The 25,419-nt window shown below is 41.1% G+C and overlaps 1 long non-coding RNA gene across 1 annotated transcript; it reads right to left on the reverse strand.

Moving 5' to 3' along the window:
* Window positions 1-6,730: 6,730 nt before the first annotated feature.
* On the reverse strand, window positions 6,731-17,755 carry LOC117507993. The gene is made up of 2 exons (XR_004559930.1): window positions 17,687-17,755; window positions 6,731-6,807 (listed from the first exon to the last, which is right to left on the reverse strand). It is a non-coding gene; the product is annotated as an uncharacterized LOC117507993 (long non-coding RNA).
* Between the last annotated feature and the right edge of the window lie 7,664 nt (window positions 17,756-25,419).

Consider the following 25,419-nt stretch of genomic DNA (forward strand, 5'->3'; position numbering starts at 1 on the left):
CCTCCAGCTGCCTGCAGATCAGGGATGAGGGCTTCATCAGTCCAAAAGACTCCTGACAATTCAAAGTTTTTGGATGCAACTCTTTTAAGAGCCTTACTGCTGATTCAGACTGAGCCAAAATTTATGCACACACCTGCCACACATGCTCCAAGAGTTGCATCCAAAAACTTTGAATCGCCAGGAGTCTTCCACAAAGAATCATCTACCCTCAGGAGGAAGAAGAAATCATTGTCCGCACTGACTATCCCTCCCAAAAACGGTCTAACAAAAATTGACTTTTATAGGTAGTCTAAATTTTGGAGGCCCACAACTTGACTGTGAGTAAAGCCGAATCACGACTTACGCATGTGTGAGTTAATGGGGCTCACCTGTACTACTTACTCCAACTTTTACATTTTGCAGCACAGACGGAAGACTCAAGAAAACAGAAGAGCCATCAGTGGTTGGTTGCTCCCCTATATATACTGGCTGCTAGTACAGGCTAACAAATTTGAGAACTCTCACTTTTGTGAAATGGAGGATCATAGATATAATTTATCACAAGGGAAGGAAAAGGAGCATGAATCCCCATCGACACAGAGGTGTCATTTGATTTAAACAGTGATTCCCTTTGAAGTTATTACCAGACTCTATCTTTCTAACTTGACTCAGCAGAGAGCAGCGCAGCGTTTGGAGCTGTTCGAACAGAACGGAGACAACAAGTCCCAGTTACTGACTTTAAGCCGCACAAAAGTGACTCACGTTTGACATATATTAATGGCTTTGAGGGGAGTTAAGAAGAGGATTTACCGCTTCTGAAAAGCAGCAAAGCAAAGAACCAACGAAGCAACGGGTCGGAGCACTGCTTCATTGTTTCAAGTTTCAAAGCAGAGCCGCGCTGCAGACGCAGTTGATTACACATAGAGAAATGATCATTTTTCCAGACAAACACCCTCAAAAACAACAGCCGCTCTGAAGGACCGATAAGGGAATCGTTAAGCAAAAAGGCTACTGATGTCGGTGGATCGAATCATTTTTTAACGGTTCTCGAAAAGAACCGGTCCCCTATACCCAACCCTAGTCTTGTCTGAGGGTGGCTATCTCCTCAAGTTTCCAGAAATGACTGGTGCAATTCACTTCACAACCATCCTGTTCTAAGATGAAACTACAGGTGCAGTTATTATTTACATGTTCATGATACTGTTGTTATTTCAGTATTTGAGGTGTGAGCCATAGTTTGGGGAAGATGGAGAGGATCTAGGACCTGTACCTATTCAGAAAAAGCAGCATACCTTCACAGCCACTAATAATCATGTCTCAGCAGAGAGTGTGAATAATTTGCAAGGAGGGAGCCACCTCAAGAAGTAGTCTGATAAGCACCCCCGCCATGGTAAAAGAGCTCGTCTCATGTTGAAAACAACAAGTTTCATTAGGTGAAATTGAAATGGAGAAACTTGTTGATAAATTGAATGTAAGTGCCATCATCATATTGTACGTTATCATAGCAAGTGTTGAGAGCCCATTGTAAACAAATACACAATCAAGTGTCTCAGGTGCAAAAGAGCCAGGTCTGATTCCCAAGTGTCTCTTGACGCCGGTCCAGTGCTAATGAATCAGTGAAGCCTAAGAGGTCAAAAGTGACTCCCAAGGTTTGTGTGCTCTCTTCTTGCAGTTTATGTCAGCACGCTTCTTCAGAACCCCTACATCGTGTTTTCTCTGACAACATGGGAGAGTGTTTACTAGAGATTAACCTTAAGACTCACGAGAACTGCATTAGAACATGTGTGTCAGACCTAGAAGGTGCTGGAGATGCTTCTGCTCTTGAAAAGTATTATCACAGGAAATGCTTGCGATCGGCTCAGCGCACATTCACCACATCAGATTAAAAGAACCGAAACCTCCTTTATATTCTGTGTAATGAATAGTTGCTCATTTCCATTCAAGGACTCATTGGCCTCCACCACTTCTCAGGAGCTGACTGGGGTGGGCATCTCCAAAAAGAACTGGGTCAGTGCCTACTTGACACTTGGCGAGGATCATCATGTCGTCAGTTGTTTCTGGGTACTTGCTGATGGTCCACTTCCAACAGAACTAGTCAGTGGTGAACTCCCATCTGAAGTTAAAGATTTGGAGTAATTCATCTGTCGTTTGTATTGCCCAACAGGCCCCACATCTCTACCAGCTTTGAAATAGGAGTTATTCCAGTCCAAGAACTTGGAAGGGGAGATGCTTCCTCCCACACATGCAGCTCTCTTGCCCCATATCACTCATTTAAACTACGTGGCAAGACATGATAAGTCATATGAATCCAGATTCCTGATCCTCTTCCCATCGAAGACAAGGGTTGGAATTGAAAGGATGGAGTGTATGTGTTGGGAAAGTGTAAGTACACGGACCCACAACAGGGGGCGCAAATGAACGGACAATAGAATAGGTCAAATAACAACACTTTACTGTTGCGAACGTGCACAACAAACACAACAGATTCCACAATAGATCAAAGGTCAAATTACAAGGTGTCGTGTGGGCAGGCTCGAAGATAGGAGACGCCTGTCCAAAGCAGAACCGGAACCACACGATTTCCTCCGCCACCAGACCCCGGGAATACTGGAGCCGCCAAGTCCCGAACTCCCAGGTGGCCACTGCCTCCGCGTGTTGGACCTGGTACTGCTGGCGAGGAACAAAAACACAATTAAACGTGGGTGCGTCTGCACCCAGCAATCTGCACGGCAGGGAAGCTACCTCCACCTCTCGTTGGAGAAAAAGTCTGTTATCACTCACAAAAATCACAACAAAAAGGCTTTATATCAAGCAGTCAGGCTGAGGATATTACCTTTCAGGTAGAACGATATCTCGGCAAAGAGGTGGAGATGACGTCTTGCTGATATACCGATGCAGATCAGATGAGTGGTGACAGCTGTCACAGGTGATGAGTGTCAGCTGTCACCCCGGCTGCTCCTGTGAGGCGGCAGCGCCCTCTGGTGCCTGGAGCCCGCACTCCAGGCAGGGTGCCCTCTGGTGGTGGTGGGCCAGCAGTACCTCCTCTTCAGCAGCCCACACAACAGTATGTTCCTGTGTGCTGTCTCAATCTTCCTGCCCCTCGAACTGTCATCGAGTTGGCATCATGTGGGTGTAAGTTTGGATGCAGAGTAGGATGCAGCTGTTCAAAGAACAGCTCCCCTCTCTGAAAAGGTTATGCTGGTGACCGTTGGAACATGATGAAAGCTGAGGTCCATGATGAGGATGTTGACGACTAAATGAATGCTTGTGTATATTGTACTATTGACGACATAACTATTAAAGGTTGCCAAACATGGCGGTTATGTCTCTTGAGAAATCATTCATTTTGATGACACCAAGTTCTCTTGGTTCCAGTCAATTATGTTTTTGTATATGAAGCCTCATTTGATGCAAATTGTGTTGAGAAAAAGTCACTGACAGAAAATCCTTTTTGACTGAATCTTTGGAGGTTGGGTTTGACTTTCTTTATTCTCTTTCTGAATTATTCATGCATGCACAAGAGAAACTTGCAATGAAAATGGATGTATTTGGATGTCACTGTATGATAACTGGTCCTTATCCACCGTAGTCAGTTAACTAGATTTGATCATATTGTATATAATAACTCTACTCAGGAATAATCCGTCCATGCACAGATGCAGCAGATGACATTTCTAGATATAATGGATGTGCTCAAAAGTCACTGAGGGACTTCTTTTGTTCAATGTAGTCATTAAGAATAATCCATTGATGTAGAGTGATGCAGCAGATACTCTTTTAATTTTGATATCACGAGCCTTTTAGGTCCTTGCGTTGCTGATCATACTGGATTATTGTTGCTTTTTAATCTGTTTAATGTGGATAATTATGATAATTTGCTTTCTAGTCAACATTCTACCATGTAATTTAATCTATTTTGTTGCATGTTGCGATACAATAAATAGGGTATATATTGGAAACAATGTTCCTTTTAGCATCATAATGATCATGATCACTTATGACAGGGTAATATAACTTCAAAATCAATTGCACTGTTCATTTTCTCGTGTATGAACACCAGTAGAAATGGGTAGTACACAAGACCAATGGGAGATTTCTGACGTCCAACAATCCGCATCCGGATCACCTCCGAAATTCAGTGGAGTCTTCCATGACCTAATATCTATCTGTGGTGCAAATTTGGTGAGAATCCATAAAGTAGTTTTGACATAATCCTTAAAAGCCTATAAAGGGAAATCCTGAGCCAGAATTCAAATCCGTGGATCACCTCCAAAATTCAGCAGAGTCTTCCATGCTCTAATATCTATATGTGGTGAAAATTTGGTGAGAATCCATGATGTAGTTTTGACGGAATCCTTCAAAGACTATAAAGTGAAATCCTGAGCCAGAATCCGGATCTGGCTGCAGTAGTTTTGATGTAATCCTGCTACCAGGCAGACAAATAAATAAATAAATGCCCAAGATTTTATTATGTCCTTGGCGGACATAAAAAGTAGGCTGTCATAAAAGCAGCTTCAATCATTGATGAGCTCATAAGCAGAAGTAGTTTTTGACTAGAAGTTGGTAATAGCCTCTTCAGGTCACTCTGAAAGTGCCATAAATCGGTTCACTATTGATCAGTAATTTTTCAATTTATTTTCTTTTATATAGTGCCAAATCACAACAGAGTTGCCTCAAAGCGCTTCACATAGGCAAGGTCTAATCTTACCAACCCCCAGAGCAACAGTGGTAAGGAAAAACTCCCTTTGAGGAAGAAACCTCAAGCAGACCAGACTCAAAGGGGTGACCCTCTGCTTGGGCCATGCTACAAACATAATTTACAGAACAATTCTCGGACAAATATACAAGAAATGCTATTGGCGCACAGGACAGGAGGATCACCAACACGAATACAACTCCTATCTCTAGATGGAGCTGCACCTTAAACAGAGAAAAAAGAATCAGGCATCAGAAAGACAAAAAATACTGTATAATTTGCCAACATTAAACAACAAGAAGAACAGAGAAATACTAAGGTGATCGCTGGCCACTAGCCCTAAACTTCACTAAAAGACCCAGAATTTAGGTAAAGTTGAGGCCGCAGCCCGCTCCAATTACTAATAAATGAATTAAAAGGGTAAAAAGCGTAAAACAAAACTGTACCAGTATGCTAGCCATATGAAAGGGAAAATAAGTGCATCTTAAGTCTGGACTTGAAAGTCTCCACAGAATCTAACTGTTTTATTGATGCAGGGAGACCATTCCACAGAACAGGGGCATCATAAGAGAAAGCTCTGTGACCCGCAGACTTCTTATTCATCTTAGGGACACAAAGTAGTCCTGCACCCTGAGAACGTAAAGCCTGGGCCGGTACGTAAGGTTTAATTAGGTCAGCTAGGTAGGGAGGTGCCAGTCCATGAATAATTTTATAGGTTAGTAGCAGAACCTTAAAATCTGATCTCACTGGGACAGGAAGCCAGTGAAGGGATGCCAAAATGGGTGTAATGTGGTCAAACTTTCTGCTTTGTGTCAAAAGCCTGGCTGCAGCATTTTGAACCAATTGGAGACCCCAAATGCTAGACTGCGGTAAACCAGAAAACAGAACATTGCAGCAGTCCAATCTAGAAGAGATAAACGCATGGATCAGGGTCTCAGCATCAGCCATAGACAGGATGGGACGAATCTTCGCTATATTTCACATGTGGAAGAAAGCAGTCCTAGTAATATTTCTAATATGGAGGCCAAAGGACAACGAAGGATCAAAAATTACCCCAAGGTTCCTCACTTTGTCAGTGTGATGTATGACACACGAGCCGAGGCTGAGTGTTAACTGGTCAAATTGATGCTGATGTCTCACTGGACCAAGAACCATCATTTCAGTCTTATCAGAGTTTAAAAGTAGGAAGTTTCTAGACATCCAACTTCTCACTGCTGCATCAGTACATGGGCAACCTTAGTTTTTGAGGTGTGCAACACGGAAGATGATCCCCTCCCCACCCTCCGCTCCCTCACTTTTCCATAGTTTGACCCCAAGTGAACCCAAAAAAATCCCCCCCCCCCCCCCCCCAAAAAAAGTGTTACCAAACAAATCCTACGGGAGCTGATTTTGTGACATATCGGACCACGCTATGATGGGAAACGATGTTGTGACTGGCAATAGCATAATGTGAGCTGCAACTTACGCTTAATTCTACACAATGTAGCTTTAACCAAAATTTTACAATAAGGGAGATAGAACTACCAGCAGACCAGTAGGTGTCTGCTGGAAAATTGTCAACGCTGGAGAGAGTCACGTCGTAGCACGTCAGACATTAGAAATGGGTTTTTCAAATCTGTGGAATTACATCAAAGACAAATAGTCCCAGGCTTTGGAAGCCTGGTCCGGCACTATCTTGTACAATGCAGTAAGCAAATGGATAAATGAGTAAAAGTAAATGTCTTCCACTTGAACGTGATAAATAATATATCATAAATGCTATCAGAAACTGGGATATTTCCTCATTTACCAAAAGAACTTTGACAAAACATGGATGATGGGGGAGGGAGGGGGGGGTCTGTTGATGCGCGTGATAAGGCACTGACCGAATCACAGTTCAAATATCAATGCGCTGCCGGAAAGTGAACGATCAGTCTGCTGCTCACCGCTCAACCAAATTGTGTTTGCTTTTTGCACAGCTTTTAGAATAGTTCTTTGAAAACATCGATCTGACGTTACAAGTCTACTTTCTCTGTGTCGAAGCCTTTAGTTTTTTTGTTTGTTTGTTTTTTGGTAAATGAAGTAGAAGGCATTCGTGGTCGGCAGAGGGCGCTGGTAAACCGTCTGCCACAGCGTGACGACACACAGGTGTGCTCGTTTGTTTTTCACCAATTATCAACAGCTGCTCAGTGTAAATTGCACAATATGTCTCCTGGTTTATGGTAAAAATCTGTAAAATGTCATGCAAGAACAGGTATAAACAACAACCCTGTTGTTTATTAACTCTTGTGACGCTTAAAAAAAAACCTAACCAACCAACTTTATTTATTAAGCACTTTAAAACAACCATAGCGGACCAAAGTGCTGTACAGAAAGTAAATATCATAACAAAAGACATAATTCACATAACATTGTAAACAAAATACAACCAAAGTAATTAAATGCCATAAATAATTATTAAAAGCTTAAAAATGGTTGACTTTGGAGCAGTGGCGTATCTAGAAATAAAATCTAAGGTGTGACTTTTGAATTGTAGGTGGCCTTGATCCACAGCTAAATATGAGGTGGGGGTGGTGGTTTCATATCGATCGATCAATAAACTGTGCTTGCCAGCTCCAAAAAAAAAAAAAAAATGAAGCTACAAAATGAAAAAAAGGTTGAAAAATGTAGGTTGCTTGTTTTTCTCTACAGGCACTTTAGGATCAAATGGAGTTATCCATATTATAAAATGGTCTGTTTTAGGATAACATACATGAACCACTCATATTGACTAAAAATAAAATAAAAAAGAAGATGCTGATGTTGGCAGAATTGATGCAGAGCTCTGCTGAATAATGCTTTGCTGTAGGAATCAAAAACTGCAATGAGTCAATTTTCCTCTGTTTCATTTCACAATGTGAATGTCATACATGGAATCATTTGGTTTCAAAAAGGAACTTCCATCAGCTTTTTTGCTTGTGTTGCGTAGCGGTAACCTTCCCCATTAGCGGTTCTATCTGAGAGTCCAGCTTATTAGAGCTAAAGTGTATTAGAGAGAAGAAAAAAAATCTCAACAACTTTGCCCTAAAAAAATTGTAATAAACACCTATTTCCTCGTCAGGTGTGTGCATGAAGCTGCACAGGCAGGCAGACCCTGGCATAAACCGGCTTCTGTGTGGGCTTGCCGTTGAAAATGGCTTTCTGATTGGACTGCATGACAACAGCTAAAATTCACCTAAATCTAAAGCTGGTACATGCCAGCTTTAGATTTAGGTGGCACAGGCACATCGTACACATTAGCTTTGGAAACGGAAGCTTCCTGGTTTGATATCCTGGTACGATCTCCTGAAACATTAAAGGGGTCATATGTCATTTTATTGTAAGTGCAGGATGTTACCTCGTTCATACAATATTATGTAATACAGTTGAAATTATATACATCTGACAGAAGATTTTACATGCAAAGTGGTGTTTTTGTATAATCAAAATATACCAGAATGTTTGCATAAAATGTAAAATAAGCGTCAATAACACACAGCAAAGTGGAGCATGTTTGTAAAAATAGCTGGGCAGGTGTTTTGACCCCTGACATTTTAGCCACAGGGTATTTCAGTCTCCTGCTAAGCTCATTAAGGATGTGAAAGATGTCACTTCTGGCAAAAAAAAAGTCCACATTATGTCATATTTTTTTGTCTGAAATGTCCTCAGCCAGAACATCGTAGGGTGGAATATACTAGTCTAAAATGTCCTATGCTTGTAAAAATCAGCCCCCAGCATCACTGTCGAGTTCTTAAAGCTTTATTTACACACAGCATTATGTACACTTGAGGCATATTAGTCATATTAGTCGCTTCAAGTGATACTCCCAAGATTCTCGTAACCAAGAAATTTTATTTTAAGAAACTACTTTCAATTGTCGGTCCCCTTATTACAAACTTTGCCATCTAAAAAGAGGGTCTGGATTAGACGAGCTATCCAAATACGATGTACTAAATGTATGTTGACTCTATTACATGAAATTATCCTTGTCATTTGATTACAGGATTGTACATCACATGACATTCATTATTATGAGTGACATCAGTATTTTTGATACTATTTGCAGTGCATTTTTCTCCCATAAATTTCGCTTTATTGCATACCTCCATTAGGTTTTTCCTAAAAATGCTACCATGATACAAGGAAGCTAAATGCAGTACTCACCGTGTTCACGGGGACATCTTTCGTGGCTGTTGAAGCGGTGTCAGATGAAGTTCTTGTTGTGATTGTTCGCTGGATTTAAGAAAGCAGATGTGCGTTTCCACACACTTAGCAGGATCCTCAGGCTCTTGTTCTGCTCAGTCGTGTGTTTGCTGAGCTGCCTGGAGGCCAAAGTTAACTACTGGCTCAGACAAGAAACGGTTCTCTAATTTTAAATAGTAAATTAGTAAAATAAATAAAATGGGACGGATCTATTTAGGTGTCATATAAAAGAAATAATGTTTTTCATTCATGCAATGCTGAGTATTTTCATTTGTCAAAAGATTGAATAAATACACCATCTTTCAACTCATGCAAATGTTCTTAGCAATGCACTTAAAAGTGAAGTGGTTAAAACGGTGGGCTTGGTTCAAATCCGCTTTGGGCAAGACCATGAAAGAGCTGTATAAATGCAGTCCATTTACCATTATTTGTGTATTCCTCAACCATTATTGTAGTACGTACTGGAAGTAAGTAGGGACACGATTCTGATGTACTACCATGGTCATCTTCCCTATGCTTTCGTCCGTAACAAATGACACATATGCACATACCCAAGTGTAGTGTGAAAATTTCTACAATATAGAGCTGAAACAACTAATCGAGTTAATTGATTAAAATTGATTATTAAAATAGTTTTCAACTAATTTAGTCATCAATTAGTTTAGTCACTAAATAACTTTGTTTTACCGCAAATCTTTCATTTCTTCCGTATAATCAACTGAGCTTTGCTTTGAATCTTGAACCAATGAAGGAGTGCTTCGAGCTGCTGCTTCGTTGGTTTAATTTGTTTTATTTCGCTTTATCTTAATTTTTCTCCACTGAAACCCTTTTTTATGTTAAACTGACCTGTTATGGTCTTCTGAAACAGTTGATAGATGTATTTTATGCTAACGCTGATGCTAACACGTTAACACGTCTATGGCATTTTCAGTGTTAAAGTTAGCATTAAGCTGCTGGCATTTCAGCATGTTTGTGCATTTGTTTTCTGTATAATAATTAATGGCTCAGCATCTGTTGTCGTAAAAGAGTCAAATGTGTTACAAATTATAATATTTTTACATTTATTTTTATTTATATATTAATAATAATAGCAACAATAATAATAATAGTAACACAGCTTGGGACTCCGGCAAGGACGGTGGCATTCCTCCCCTCTCCTCTCCTCCTTTCTGCTCTCTATCTCTGCTCTAACCTTCAAAGTCCCAGCTTCACCAGACTGTCAATTCTTCAAATTATGATTTGGATTAACTATGGAATTGATTAGCTGGTCTCTCAACGCCATTGACACCATTTGTTTTTGACAAGGAGATCAGGGTTTCGGGACCCTGCATGCCCTGATGGAACCAACCTAGACGTTGAGGATTCATTCGTATTCGCTTTTATGGTGGGAGGTTTGGTGCTGATTGGTTTGTGCGCTGCCCTGACCCACAGGAATATTAGCAAGACGGCTGCTTTCAGAATTTTGTCCCCTCATCAGTCCGTCATAATTAATGAGTTGGGCAATGCTGTGTAATCTCAGACTGCATGAACTCTTGAACTCAAACACAAAATAGATTCAATCTCAGAGCAAATCACTGCATTGCAAAGGAATGTACTGCTGAGGACCAGAGAATATTCTTCATAAATTTGGACTCTCAACGGTCAGGGGTGCAGTAAATAGAATTCTGTATCTCTCCGCCAAACATCAACATGGCAGCCTTATCGGCTCCTGAAGGCCAAATTCCCTGCTCTTCCCCCAGAAGGATCTACAGCCTTGGTGAAGGAATTCGCCTCCCCCCCCTTCTCATCTACACCCCCCCCCCCCCAAGCCTGCTGTTGCCTAGCAACATCAGACTTTACACACACACAGACAGAAACTGTCAGACTTTACACACACACGGACATAAATTAACATGTCTCTCCACTCCCCCCACCCTGTCTTCCTCCTTGCCACCTTGAAGGCAGTGCAGTTTTGCTGCTGCAGCCTTCAACCCCCAGGCTGGGTGGCGTGGGCCCCTCCTGCTGCGGCCTTCACCCACTTTGCCTCAATTCAGAAGACGGACTACTTCAAGTTCAGTGCACATAAACAATGTCAAATGTATATGTGTTGTCTTTAATTTTGATGTGTGCCATTATTACGGTAAACAAGTAATAATTGTGGATTAATTACTGTATCTTGTCTGAGGTAATTGGAGTGTAAACGTAATTGCCCTTTTTTGGGATCAATAAAGTTGGCTGAAGTCTGAAGTAATAATAACTAATAATGTTACAATAAAATTTTAGAGAAAGAGACATGAGTCACATGTGTCATTGTGAAATGACCACATAGTTTACAAGTTATACAGAGAATGTTGCACATATGAGTCAGGCTGCAGTTTTTGATTTAGGTTTTATGGTTAACTGGTTATGCTAATTTCTCATTTGCAGCAACAAAAATACCTCTTTTTTCACCATATATTTTGTAACATTTATGTTTCAATGTTGTTTTATGGCAACTCAGCACTTTGATAAAGCAATGCCTTTTGAAATAATTATTTTTGTTCTTTATTATAAACTGTTTTATTCTTTATTATTTTATATTTCAACAGCCAAGGGACATTTGACAATTTGTTGATTTTCAAGTATTTTAAGTTTTCAAATAATGTTCTGTTGTTAAAGTGATGGAAGGAGAGAAAAATTGTTTCCCTGGCACATTGTTAAAAAATTCCCCGCTAATCCGATTCATCGATTAATCGTGTCAAAACCCCATCAGATTCATCGATGATCCAAATAATCGTTTGTTGCAGCCCTAGTACAATACAACGGCAGACTTTTTTAAACAGCTTCATATATATATATTTGTACAATACCATGCTGTTTTGGATGCTGCTATAATTTTCATGTATGTCGTGCTACCTTCTATGAATTTTCTGGGGAAGTTCCTTAGTTACCAGGCTCCAGCTCCATCATGGTATATAGCATATGTAGCTATGCAGCAGAGCAGAGAAGAATTTTCTTTCAACAAAAGAGATCAAATATAGGCTTGCATCTCCGATGTGCCTTCTGGTGAATTGTAACTGAAGTTTCAAATTTGCTTTTTTTTTTTTTTTTTTTTAATCCTTCTTTATACCACTTCATCATGAAGCTGTATAACTGGTGATGCAAAATTCAAGACTCGTAAGTAAGTCCCTTCGGCTGCTCCCTTGTTTGCACTCGGGGTCGCCACAGCAAATCCAAGGTGGATCTGCATGTTGATTTGGCACAGGTTTTACGCCGGATGCCCTTCCTGACGCAACTCCACATTACATGGAGAAATGTGGCAGGGGTGGGATTTGAACCCAGAACTTTCCGAACTGAAACCAAGCGCATTAACCACTTGGCCACCACCCCTGCTACAAAATTCAAGACTTGTACTATGCACAATTTCTCTAGTTGCAGCCACAGAAGCCTATAACTTCTTCAGTTTTCTGGGTGTCTTTGTGGCTTTCTTCACTCGTCTCCTTCCACAGCCCCTTAGTTTTTGAGCACTATCTGCTCCACACAGATTTACCATAGGGTACCATACGCAATTCAATTCAGACAACTTTATTGATCCCTAAAAGGGCAATTCATCTGCGGTTCACCAGCACAATCACACAACCACACACAGCATGTGTCAGAAACAGCACTCCAGATTAAGACAACAAACAATGGTCAGCAAGGTCATGAGTAATTAAAAGATAAATAGACAATAATAAGAACAATGGGAACATGATATCTTGTACAAAGCTCGATAAAGGAAATGTCATTTAAAATAACCGCTGTCAGCGTTCAGCAGCTTGATAGCAGAAGGAATAAAAGATTTGGAGTATCTGTTTGTTCTTCCCAACGGTACATAATAACGGCGGCCTGAAGGCATCACCGTGACCTGACCAGACAGCACGTGATCAGGTTGGCTGAGAATACACTTAGCTTTCATTTTCACCTGATTCTCCTAAAATGAATGTAAGTTCTTTTGCTTGACCCCAATTATTTTAGAGCAAACACTGACAATGCCATTCAGGCTGTTTTTGTCCTTAATAGACAATCCGTTGAACCAACAAATGCAAGAGAACGTTAACAGACTTTCAATAAATGAGCAATCAAAGTTACTTACAGTCCTCACACTAACATTGAAAGAGCTCAGCGTCCTCATCAGGTGGATTCTGTGTTGTCCACATTTGACAATAGACTCAGTCTTGATGTCAAACTTGAGTCGAGAGTCAAATACTGTTCCATGGTATTTATAAGACTCAAACCTCTGGACCTCTACATGACACTAGTTTTGTGTCCCATGTTAGTATGCCTGAAATCAATGAACATTTCTTGAGTTTTGGACACATTCAGGTCAAGGAAATTATCATCACACCAATTAACAAACTCAGATAGTGCAGGACCATGATCAGACTCTGAGCCATGTAGTAGAGATAAGAGGACAGTGTCATCAGAAAACCTAACAAGAAATCTGTTCCCCTGAGAAGTCCTGCAGCTATCAGTGTACATGATAAACAATTGTCAGTGTTCTATGGTGCATATCACAAAATGGCTGACGCACATCCAAAATGTCCTTGTAACTATCTGATCTCTCCCTAATTGTTTTTCAAAATGGCAGACGTACAAAATGTTCTTGTATTTGGCACGACTATCTGATCCTTTCATAGCTGCATATTTGATAAAAAAGCATCTGATATTTTTATGGCTGTCTAATTGATAAAACCAAAGTATTCACATCTATTTGGACAGTATGATGGAAAACTATGATTCGACATCGACATACACAAACACGCATACATAAAAACTAAGATTTTAACATACCGGCCTTGAACGCAACGTGAGCAGACACCCGCTAATACCTGCCTACTTCACTTTGCAGCCAATCACATAGACGCTGAATCATGAGAGGCTAATGGTGCGTTTACACATAGGCAAGACGTGTTACGAATGTCATATTTGCGTCATTCTTGGCACATTCCTGGCATTCTTAACGTGACTTAATGCATTTGAATAGGTTTCTTAATAGTGCATGTTTGTGCGTGATATTTGTGACTTTCGTGGAGCATGTTTTTGGCTGTCAAAAAAATCTTCCACGAATGTCACGCACCACCCGCATTTCGCCTCATGACGTGAATGTCGCAACTGAGCGTGTTGATCCATCTTTATTAGTGATGATCCTTAATAGAGCGTGACAGCCTTCTTTTCTGATGTGCGCACAATTAAACCCTGCTGCACCACATTCAGTTTCATTGCTGTAGTATGCTGAAGGAGGACAGTGACGCCAAGTCATCTGAAAGTCTCGTTCCAGTGCTCCTCAATGCGCTCCTGCAGGTGGTCCGCCTGTTGCTGCATGTGCCTGATGTTTGGGAAAACGAGCCAGACGAGAGCCGCATGGAGCCACACATCTGGTTCTCTCCGTCTCCTGCTCCTCTCTGCGCCACTCCATGGCACAGAGCCAAACTAAGCATGCAGTCACAAAGTTCTTCTTTTGTGGGGCAAACTGGAGTGATCTGAATTGTTCAGTAGCTGATGGATGAATATGGGTGTGTGTGGAGACAATTTGCCTCATTCACAACGTGACAGAACTTAACGATGCGCTGTTACGCACGATAGCGAGCAACAGCGCAGAAACCTATTCTTGACCATGCGTAATGGTTCCTGATAATTCTCCAGCAACACATGCCATTAATTGTAACACGTGGTAACAGGTTGCAGCAGTTCCTGAGGATACCTGACGCCTCTACCCCGAATCATCACATTTGTGATCAGCGGCCAAGAATGTATACTTCGTGGCATTTGTGACTTGTCGCCGTTATGTGTAAACGCACCATAAAAGCCGCCCGCATGGGGACGGCTGGAGAACAAAAGTTAGCGGAGACAGGAAATCTGGGGTCTTTGTTCTAGGTGTTTGCATGTGATCTGTTCAAAGACCCCAGCACTGCAGATGACTCTCTGTATCAGGGTTTGAACTTTTTTCAGTACATCTAAACTTTGAAGTCCATTTCCTGTCCAATTCTTTTGGAGATCACTCACCACAATAAAAGTACCTTACACAACAGAGGGGACAGCACACATCCCTGAGGTGAACCTGTGTTTGACACAATTTGAGAGGACATATTATCATTTACAAACACCTGCTGGACCCTCTCAATGAAGAAGTTTAAAATCAGTAGGAGAGGCTGATCAGGGAGATTAAAATAAGATGACACCCTCTCAAGCAAAATGTGAGGCTGCTGGACCTTAATAAAAGCTGACGAAAAATCAAGGACTAAAAGTCTCGCATGAGATGATGGTTTATCCAGGTGCTTGTACACAGTGTTCATTATGAAAATTTTCGCATCCTCCACATCTTTCTTTGGTTTTGGTTGGTAAGCAAACTGCAAAAGTTTACTATTTACAAAAGACATTAATATCTTTCAGAATTTTCTCGAAGTTCTTCATTACTACAGATGTCAGTGGCACCGGTCTGAATTCCTTAAGCTCTTTGGAGTTTTTAGATTTAGGAATCGGAATGATGGAGGATGTTTTCCATAATGTGGGGATCTGGACCAGGTCAGCACTCATTTGGAAAAGTCTAGTGAATAGTCCGCTAAGCTGGTCAGCACAGTGGTGCAAAAAAACACCCACAGATGGCATCTGGACCAGCAGCTTTCCTTGTCTTCACTCTCTTGAATAAGGTTGTGACACATTCCTGAGATATCACTATTTCATTAAGAGGATCAAGAGACTTTTTACAAAGGAATATTCTCTCAGAGAAATCTAAATTTTCAAATCTGGAGAAGAAACAGTTAAAAGTGTTCGGCACGTCAGAATTTTCAGCTTCATTTAGACTAATAGTTGTTCTGGTCTCATTAGCCTGTTGGTTAATGGAGGCCATATTCCTAATCCCTTGCCAGGCAGCCCTGAGGTCTCCACTGCAATATTTTTCTTCTATTTTCTGTTTATACTTTAGTTTGGCCTTTCTTATGTTGTTTCTTACTTCTCTAGAAACAGCCTTTTTATCTAGAGAACTGCCAGTGCAGTAGATCTGTTTCTTCCTATTAATCACACCCTTTAGCTCCTATCTGAGGTTTGTTGTTTGGATAAATAAATAACCTTTATTGATGGAATGATGGAGTCAACACAATGTGACGTATGATGATACGGTATCACAAAGATTATTAATCACCACAAGCATCGTAGAAGCATTGCCAGTCTGTGCACTCAAAACAAGCCTGAAGGGCAGGAATGCTGTCATCTGACCAACATTTAAGAGTTTTCTCCTGGTGGGGGAGCCTCCTGGACAACGGTGTGTGCAGGGGCATCAGACACACACTGTTATGATACGATGATCCAAGAGAAGAAAGAGACGGTGAGGTGTAAACACCACTCACTGATCCATAACACAGGTCTATGGTGGACTTCCTCTGTGTTGTGGCACAAGTGACATACTGTTCATAAGTCCTCAAAGTCTTGTCCAGCAGGCAGTGGTTAAAATCACCAAGGACTAATTTCGGGGCATCTGGTCACTGTTTGTATTTCTTCATAACTGATGTATCAATAAAGTCTAAGACATAATCGGTATCTTGGAAATGTTCATGTATCCATCCCCTGAATTATCTGAAGAAGACTGGATGTAAAAGTGATGGTTTATATGTATTATCAAAAAAAAAAAAAAAAAAATGCAATTTTGGCTTTTAGATTATTATTTCTTTTCATTCATGATGTAGAGATTACTTTTCACTGTAAGTTTAAAGGGCAGAATTTTAGAAATTTTAATATAAAAAGCTTGAATTTTTGTTTTGTTTTTTGATGTCCTAAAAAATTTCAAACATGTAAAAGCTCAAAGGGTTCATAAACTTTCAAGCGCCACTCAATAGCTACTTTTGAAAAATGAGGATGGACCAATTGTCTACCTAGGTGGTTGCTATCCAAGATCCAGGGTGGTTCTGTAGTGTGGTGGATGAAAAACATACCCTGTTTTCCCATCAGAGGAAAACAGGGCTCTCCACAGGAAATTTTGCCTGAAGAGGGGGTGGACCGATGCAAGAGCATGGTCAATATCATGTACATCGGAATGCCAGTTTCAATAAACTGTCTAATTTCATCACAAATAAAAAATAAATCACATATAGCTCATTTGATTGTGTCCATTTTTTGTCCTTTTCTCGTTCATTAAATGTATTCCTTATAATTCAATTTCAGGTGGGTGTTTAACCAACTTTCTTTTAAAAAAAGCAGATGGGCTGATGCTTAGCCCTGGGCTCTCACGCAAAGTCAAAAGTTCAGGTTGTAGAAAGTTAAGAATTATATGAGGATCATCTGTTAAGAAAATTGAAATAGTGGGAATTATGACCATTTCACTAAATGAATACTTTTGGTTATAAACATAACTGTAAATATGTTTGAATATGTGTCCACTGATAATAGCATAAAGCTGAGGACAACTGATATGAAGTGAGGTCAGTGGCGGATTTGTACATTATTTTTGTTGTTGAATATTTGTAGATTGTTCTACCAGTAGAGGTTTTTATGTTTGTGAATGTGTCGTGCATCCACGGTAACACTTCCATCAGCCTGTGAATCTGATATTGAGAGACTGCAGCTGATGTTTGGTGAGTCAATAGACAGAATGAATTATTGATGACGTCCTGGAAAATATACTCTAATTTTTGTAACAAACATCAGAGTCGTCTAAAGCAGTACTTCCTGCCTCGAGACATTAAGCCGAGGAAAGTGATCGACTACAAACTTTCATGAAATACTCCTACTGTTTCTGCCTGCCATTCTCCTTCTTCCACACTCACAGGTTAGCCATGGGTCACTCAACCAGTGAATTACAAATACTCTGTTATTTTCTACACAGAAGATGCTACAGGCCTGCCTGAGAGTAACTGAAGCTGATCTGCAGAGGTCATCCCAGCACATAAGGTAGGAAACAACACAGCAGTGCATTCTGCTCTTTGCAGCTATTTAGAATACTTTTTTAAATTGAGTCAGTTAACCCAAAATGAAGAAGAAAATCAGCTTTTACACCCGGGCCGAGGTTGGAACCCATTCCTCCCGAGCAGGCACACTGCTCGACAATCAAGAAAAGTAGTTTCTTTTGGAATTTTGTTGGACTCTCCATGCGTCAGTTCACGGAAAGTCAACATAGCTCCAGGCAAACTTGTGGTATGCTGTGGGTGAACCCTTCTGCAACTCTTGATATCTTGAGTTAACTTTTTCCAGGCTCTGTGCACAAAAATGGATGGTGAGTTGTTTTAAGCCTGCACTGGGCCACAGTGGTAGGGATTCCAGTGGAGCTGCAAGAAAGTTTCATCATGTTCAAAACAGCAGCAAGTTGAACTAACCCTTCATGACTTGACAGAGTGGTTCACAGAGCACCCTCCCCCAACCTACTTGTGAGTAGGTGGTGGCAAACTTGGCCAGGTGTAAGAGTTGCTAAATTCTCATTTGTCTTCATTCAGAGGTTTTGTTTTTATCTGCTGCATTTTGATAGACAGTACCAGTCACAGGTTTGGACACACTTTCCCTTTCAGTTGAAGGAGAAAGTGTGTCCAAAGTTGTGACTGGTACTGTATCACGACATTTCCACCGGCATGCCTGTTCAACAGCAGAAATGATTTTAGTCTTTTTGTATGCAAGACTCACAAAAATACAGCAGTAATGGTTCTTTTTAGAAAATGTGTAGCTGGATAATTCACAGAAAGTGCTGTTAACAGTTTTCATCTTTGGTTGTCCATTGTTTTTGATGATGGTTGCACTTTAGAGATTGGCAGGCATTTTTGTGGACTACAAGATCTGCTTTGGACTGACAACGTCACCTGCATTGGTCAAATGTGTGCAGACGGGTCCGGCTTTGAGTGTCTGCATTTGTGGGCTTTGATATTTCAATTCTTCCTTTTTTCGAAGATTGACTTCTTCGCAAAGTAACGGCATTTCTTCAGTTAAGAGCTTCTTTCTTCCACACATTGCCATTCATGACAGTGTTCTTCATGTGATGCCTAACCACATTTATATAGCAGGTCCTTTCTGCCTTTTTTGCTCTTCTTACACATAGTTGCACATAGAATACAGCTTTTGGCAACTGGTCATCAGGCATTCTTCCAATGTAGCCAGCCCATGGTAGCTGAGAGGCCAAATCAAACGTAAAATGTGCCAGTACAACACATTGACTGCACCAGTTCAACACTTCCACATCTGTCACCTTCTCTTCCCACTCAATACGTAGTAATTGTAGCAACAGACAGAGATGCATCCATGTCTGTGGTATAGTGTCATTGCTTCTATAAAATAAGCAAAGATGAAACAGGTCTAGCTGCCAGCGGCCACTTTAGTAATTCTCTCCGCTTCCCTGTTGACTTACTGCTGTAAACTAATGCCTTAGATGCAGTTGTTTCCGGCTGACTGATTCTGCTCTTTTTCTCTTTTTTTTAAAGTGAAATCCTGAGCCAGAATCCAGATCTGAATCACTTCCAAACTTCAGTGGAGTCTTCCATGACCTAATATGTATCTATGGTGCAAATTTGGTGATAATCTGTGAAGTAATTTTGACGTAATCCTTCAAAGCCAGTATAAAGAGTAACTTGGTCTGGATCTGGATCACCTCCAAAATTTAATGGACTGTGATGAATATAATGAGATGTGTGATAAAATTAATCTTTGTGAGGAGCAGCATCGGTGCCACACAGCCCTCCGACTGCAGGCGTGGGCTCCACGGCCACAGCAGCCACCAGAGGCAGAGCACTCCACCCACCATGGGAGACGATACATGCAGCAAGAGAACTATTATCACATACCGCCAGGAGGCACAGAGTCACCCCAGGGGAATGCAGACCAGACCATTAAAATGTGAACCCAACCACACACATGTGGGAGCAGACCTACCCCCTGAGCGTGAGATAAAGAACACAGGTTCCAAATGTCAACAACACACAGGCCTCAAACCTGTCAGGGCAAGCCAATGCAACATGTGAGACATGTTCACCTGGGCAATAGCCAGCAGCACCCCCACCTCCCGAACCCAAGGCCTGAGAACTGGAGCCATGCAGGACAGTATTTGGGGGCCAAGTTCTATTCTATCTGTGCAAACATGGCTCAAACTGCAAGCATGGATCCTCTGTATTTTATTTACAGTTAATAAAAACATTTGTCATTTCTACTCTTCATTAATAAATTGTGCTGTGACATCCAGGTAGTTGTTATTGCTTCACTGTACAGCCCTAATTATTACGGCATATTAAAAAGTTTTCAGTCACTCAAAGCCTGGACATGATTTATGCACATTTAGACCCAATAACAGTCTTTTGTTTGACTGGACTGTTTTTTAACGAGTTCTGCATAGCCACCCACAGTAATATGCTGCCACCACCATCCTTCACAGTCAGGAGTTGCATGTTGTATGATGTGCACTGTGTGGCTCTTATTTTGATTTAGAAAATAGCAATTTTGATTTGAAGTGCAAGTATCTCAGTGTGATAAAGAGTTTGGCCATCATTGATTGATTCCCGGTCCTTAGACAAGACAATTCCTCTGCAGGGTCTCAGTCTACCAGCTGCAAATGGGTACTGCCCTTAGCTTGGGAAAGTAACCTGTTTTGGAATGACATCACATCTACGCTATTGAATCTGGGGATAAGCACTGGCACCAAAGGGCCTCAGGGTCTATATGGGATTTACTTAAAATTTGATCTCTTCAGATCATAAAACTTTCTTCTAGCTGACGTCAGAGTCTCCCATGTGCCTTCTGGAATTACAGTTTCATATGCTCACTTTACTTCTTTACAATTGTGTGATTCTGTGTGCCATTCTGTTGTAACAGTGTGACTGGTGCAGCACCCAGGCAACAGTTGTTGTATGCAGTCTCTGATCACTGCCACTGAAGCTTCAGACTGCATTCATATAGCGCTTTTCCTACTGAATCAGAAGCTCAAAGCACTTTACAATGATACCTCGCGTTCACACACACGTATGCACAAATGTCAATGCCCGGTACTGCAAATTTCCATCTGGCTCTTGGGTTCAAATTGGCTGTGCTGCCCAGTACGGATTGTCCATGAAATGACTTGAAATATTTCTGAAAATGTACAAATTTGATCGTATTTCAAGTAGGGTTGAGCCGGATCCGGTGCAGATAAAGCATTTTTGACGAGTACGAGTATGATACGAATAAAACTCATCAATATCTATGCTCGTGCTGAAGGAAAATTCTCATTGGCTAACCGACTGTCTTCACGCTCTGTGATTGCCCAGTCACACACAGTGCCCGCACCTCTCTACACAAATACATCTGTCTGCAGCTTCTCTCACACACACACAGACAGGATCTCTCTCTGTGCTTTGCTTGATTTTACCTAAGTTTTCTTCAGCTCACCTCTTTTTCAGTTTGTAAGATATTTAAAGTTACTTGGTAAACTTGTTTCATATCATACACGGTGCATTTGACAAGACAGAGATGAAAAGGTCTCATGTCGCGTCGGTCACTGCCTCCACTCCGGTCGGGTTTTTTTTTTAACTGTTTGTTTGCTCTTAGTTTGGTAGCTGGTGATGTAAAGTCAGTTGGAAAACTTTGCTACTGAATGTGATGCTTTTGAGAAGAATACAGTGAACAAGGCTGACATATTGTTTCCCTGTTTGCCATCACTGGATGTTTGCATGAATCACCAAATTCACACAGATCATTAAAAAATAAACTGTCTTACAGACCACTTACACACATATAGCTGAACACACAAAGTAGCCTATATTAATATTTTTATGGTATGTGGCTGCATGCAGTATCTGACACTTTCTCACTGCAGTTCATTAAAATAAACTGGTCAGTCGAACAACCTCTCTCTCCCTCTCGCACAGTCACTCAGTCACACACACACGCACACACAGACACACATGCACACACAGTCTTGCACACACATATACATACACACACAGACACACCTTAATCAGTATTGTTTAACTGTGTGTGGGAAAAAAAATGGCAAGAACGTTAGGCAGTAAAAATAAATAAATAATTGGGAAAAAAAAATCACAGTTTGATCATAAAATTGAAAAAAGGAAGTTGTGTTATGACAACGCTTGTTCATGCATACTTAGTAAAAAAAAACTTGTTCTATGAATAGTTCCTATACTATTGTGATCAAAAAACATTGAATCTCAATTCTGAGGCTGTTCTGTTCTGTAAATATTCATTCATAGACTTAAGAATATTCATGTTCTGAGTTCATAAAAACTTGTTCTGTATATAATAGTTCTCTTACTTTTGTGATCAAAAATATTGATTTGAATCTCAATTTTGAGGCTGTTCTGTAAATAGTTTTCAAATAAACAATAAATATAGCAACTTCTGATCAATCCATATCAATTTCAGACTTAAAATAATATACTGATTTAAGCCCTAGCCATTTTGGGGTTAAACCACACCCACCTCCGGTTTAGGCCATGCCCACTACGAGTACAGATATGGTTACAGATAATTTAGATCGTTGAACAGATACAGATAGTGGTGTACCACTCATCCCTAATTTCAAGCTTATACAGTCATATATTTGCTTTATTTTGCATTTTTAAACAAATAATTCAAGAAATAAGAAATATATTTATTATTTTCTTCATATCAAATCAGCCAATCATCATGAAAGAATTATTGTCAACAGTAGAGATCACCAGTCAGCAACTTTAACATTTTGTGAGGCCACAGCGCTATGTAATGGCAGCTCAGAGCAGAGCTTAGCACAGCTGAAAGCAGCTCTCTCTGCCTCAATGACAGGAAAAAAAAAACTCCATCAAAATCCTTTGTTAAATAATCCAGAGTGCCTTCTGTGTCCGTAGCTGCTGTTACATTCAGAAATTTATGGTTTATTTTACAGTTAAAAGGCTTTATATTTCCAAAAAGCTCCAAGTTTACTCGAGCAAAGATGGTGTAAACGAGGGGAGGGAGGGAGGGAGGTAGGAGAGAAGAAAGTGGGGCGAGAGGAGGTAGGCTTCACTCACATGAAAGTTAATAGCTTTCATTGAAACTGTTTACAAACTGTACAACTGTTTACTGTTTATAAATGATCCCATGATCATTTGTGTGAACAGTGCTAAAGTCTCATTAAAACGCATGGAGTGACTTAACAATCATAAACGATCAGCTTCACCACAGCCTCAGTGAAACAGAAAAGTGTGAAAAAGTGATTCAGAAACTTTTTCAACCAGGTTTCATCTTTGAAAGAGGAGGTTTGACAAATCATCTAAAACCACTCCAAATTAGTTAAGGGCCCCTTCACCCATGAATGTGGTCGAATTGAACATGAAGTGCGCATGAAGCAGGAATCGTATGCAATACATGTAAAATTGTAGCTGCCTCCAATGCCTCGTACACCTGTTGCTACAACTATTTGCACACACGAGCGGCGAGAAGACAGAGTGTGCCCTGTGAGAGCCCATCGAACCCACTCGCGGCAGGTGTCTGCCAAATTCCAGCTGACACACACGATCATCTAACACTGTTCACTTGACACTTAGAAAATGTGTGGTCATTCGTACTATTAGCATGACAACAGTCAGCAAACAATCACTGCCGAGCTGGATGTGAAATTCGTCTAAGTGCCCCGAGTGTGGCTTTGCAAACAGACGCAGTGACACATTGGTGTGTGCGCTAAACTGACGGGGGGTGTGTCCGCCCACAGGAGTAGCTGTGGAGATCTGTGGTTCTGGACGTCATGGCTGGGGAACATGTACCATGTTTGGACGGACATGAACTAACAACTGTCCACTCTGACGCGTGTGTGTCTGCTTGCTGTCCTCAAGTGGACATTGACAGGCTGTCCCAGGTGAAATGGACCGTCAGATCATAACATGCAGTGGGTGATCTGAATGTCACGTCACCCACTTGAGGTCTGTTCCACATGACGTGGTGTCAGTCCTGCGGCACACCGTCCGCAAGACACGCATGTCGGGTATGGCTGGCTGGACATGCTGGCAGCAGATGTGGACATGATAATAGCAACCTGCTTCTCATTCATGTCATTTCATGACTGTACGTCTGTGACCATGGGTCATCTACAGAGCAATGGACGGATCATACTTGTATTGCCCGCTTGATGAGAGGGATTCAATAAAATGCGGTGTTTTTATATGGTGTGTGGTTTTATTTTTCTTAAATACGTCTATGGCCTTCTTGATAAAAGGCATTTTCCCGCACCTTTTACTGGACAGTGATGGTAGCTCAGTGGTAAAGTTTCTGGCTGGCCATCAGATCTTTTAGAAAGTGCAGGTTTGAATCCCGTGGATGGCATGTATTTTTTTTTCACAGGCACTGTGTTCCTGCGTGCACGAAATCATCACAGCGGCATCATTCGCGCCTGCCCGTCGGCTCTATGTTTTCATGGTTTGCTCATAAGACCTGTTCTGCCGTGATTCGTTCTGAGTTGTATTGATTCATACTATGTGTGAAGGGGCCCTAAAATAGGGCTTGCCAATAACATTTTAGAGGTGTAAAACCCTGTAGCTTGTCACCCCAGCTCAGGTGCGCTGCCTCAGGTGATAATTGCCAACAGCACCGTTATACAAAAAAATTTCTGGGGAGAACCCCGTTCGCCATGTTTCGCAGGTGGAAGAAGACGTTCCTTGTAATATCTCTAATGTGTAGGTCAAAGAACAACAATTTGATATAAAATCACCCCAAGGTTCCTCACTTTGTCAGTGTAATGTATGACACACGAACCCAGGTTAAGCATTAGCTGGTCAAACTGATGTTGATGTCTCAGTGGATCACGATCCATCATTTTAGTCTTGTCCAAGTTTAAAAGTAAGAATTTGCCGGCAAACCAGCTTTTTAGTGATGCAAGGCAATCCTCTAAGAACTTTATGTGCACAAGATTACAAGCAGTTATTGGCATGTACAACTGAGCGTCATCATAGCAATGAATGTAGTAATGTTATATGTAGTATCCTGGGCAGAGCAGAGAGTCAAATGTTCAAAAAAATGTATTTTAGACCCCCAAGAGCCAGTAAGTTAAACCCAGATTTATGAATTAGAGCAACACCTCCACCTTGCCTTGTATCACGAGGGACATGACTAAATGTGTACGCCGGTGGACGGGCTTCATTTAAGGGAAGAACAGTAGGAGGTTTAAGCCAAGTTTCACATAATCCAATCGTATCTAGGTGGTGTTCCATAATTACATCATTTATCAACAGTGATTTTGAGGACAGTGACCTTATGCTAATGAGACCCAAACTAAGGACCTCATTGGCGTCGACATTTGTACGATTGGGATTTGGGGGTTCCAGAGAGATATATATATATAAGATGCCAAAAATTAGGTTTGGGTTTATGAAGTTCCACCTGGGTTGAAGGTAGCAGACATGGAATATTTGACATTTCAAGAACAGCCAGTGGGGCAACCTCAGTTTTACTGTTTTCCAATGTAGCAATGGGAACTAAGTTTGCAAAACATGTCCCTCTACACTCAGGCCACAGCCTCAACTAATTTTCTGTGCAAATTTCCCCGCTAGGCTAATGGAATCCACATCCACATTAATCGTAAGCCATGCAGGTTCTCTAATCTCCTTCTCCGTGACCTGCTGTGGAGTCCTAATGTTACCCTC

This window comes from Thalassophryne amazonica, chromosome 3 (genome assembly GCF_902500255.1).
Source record: "Thalassophryne amazonica chromosome 3, fThaAma1.1, whole genome shotgun sequence".
Classification (NCBI taxonomy): Eukaryota; Metazoa; Chordata; class Actinopteri; order Batrachoidiformes; family Batrachoididae; genus Thalassophryne; species Thalassophryne amazonica.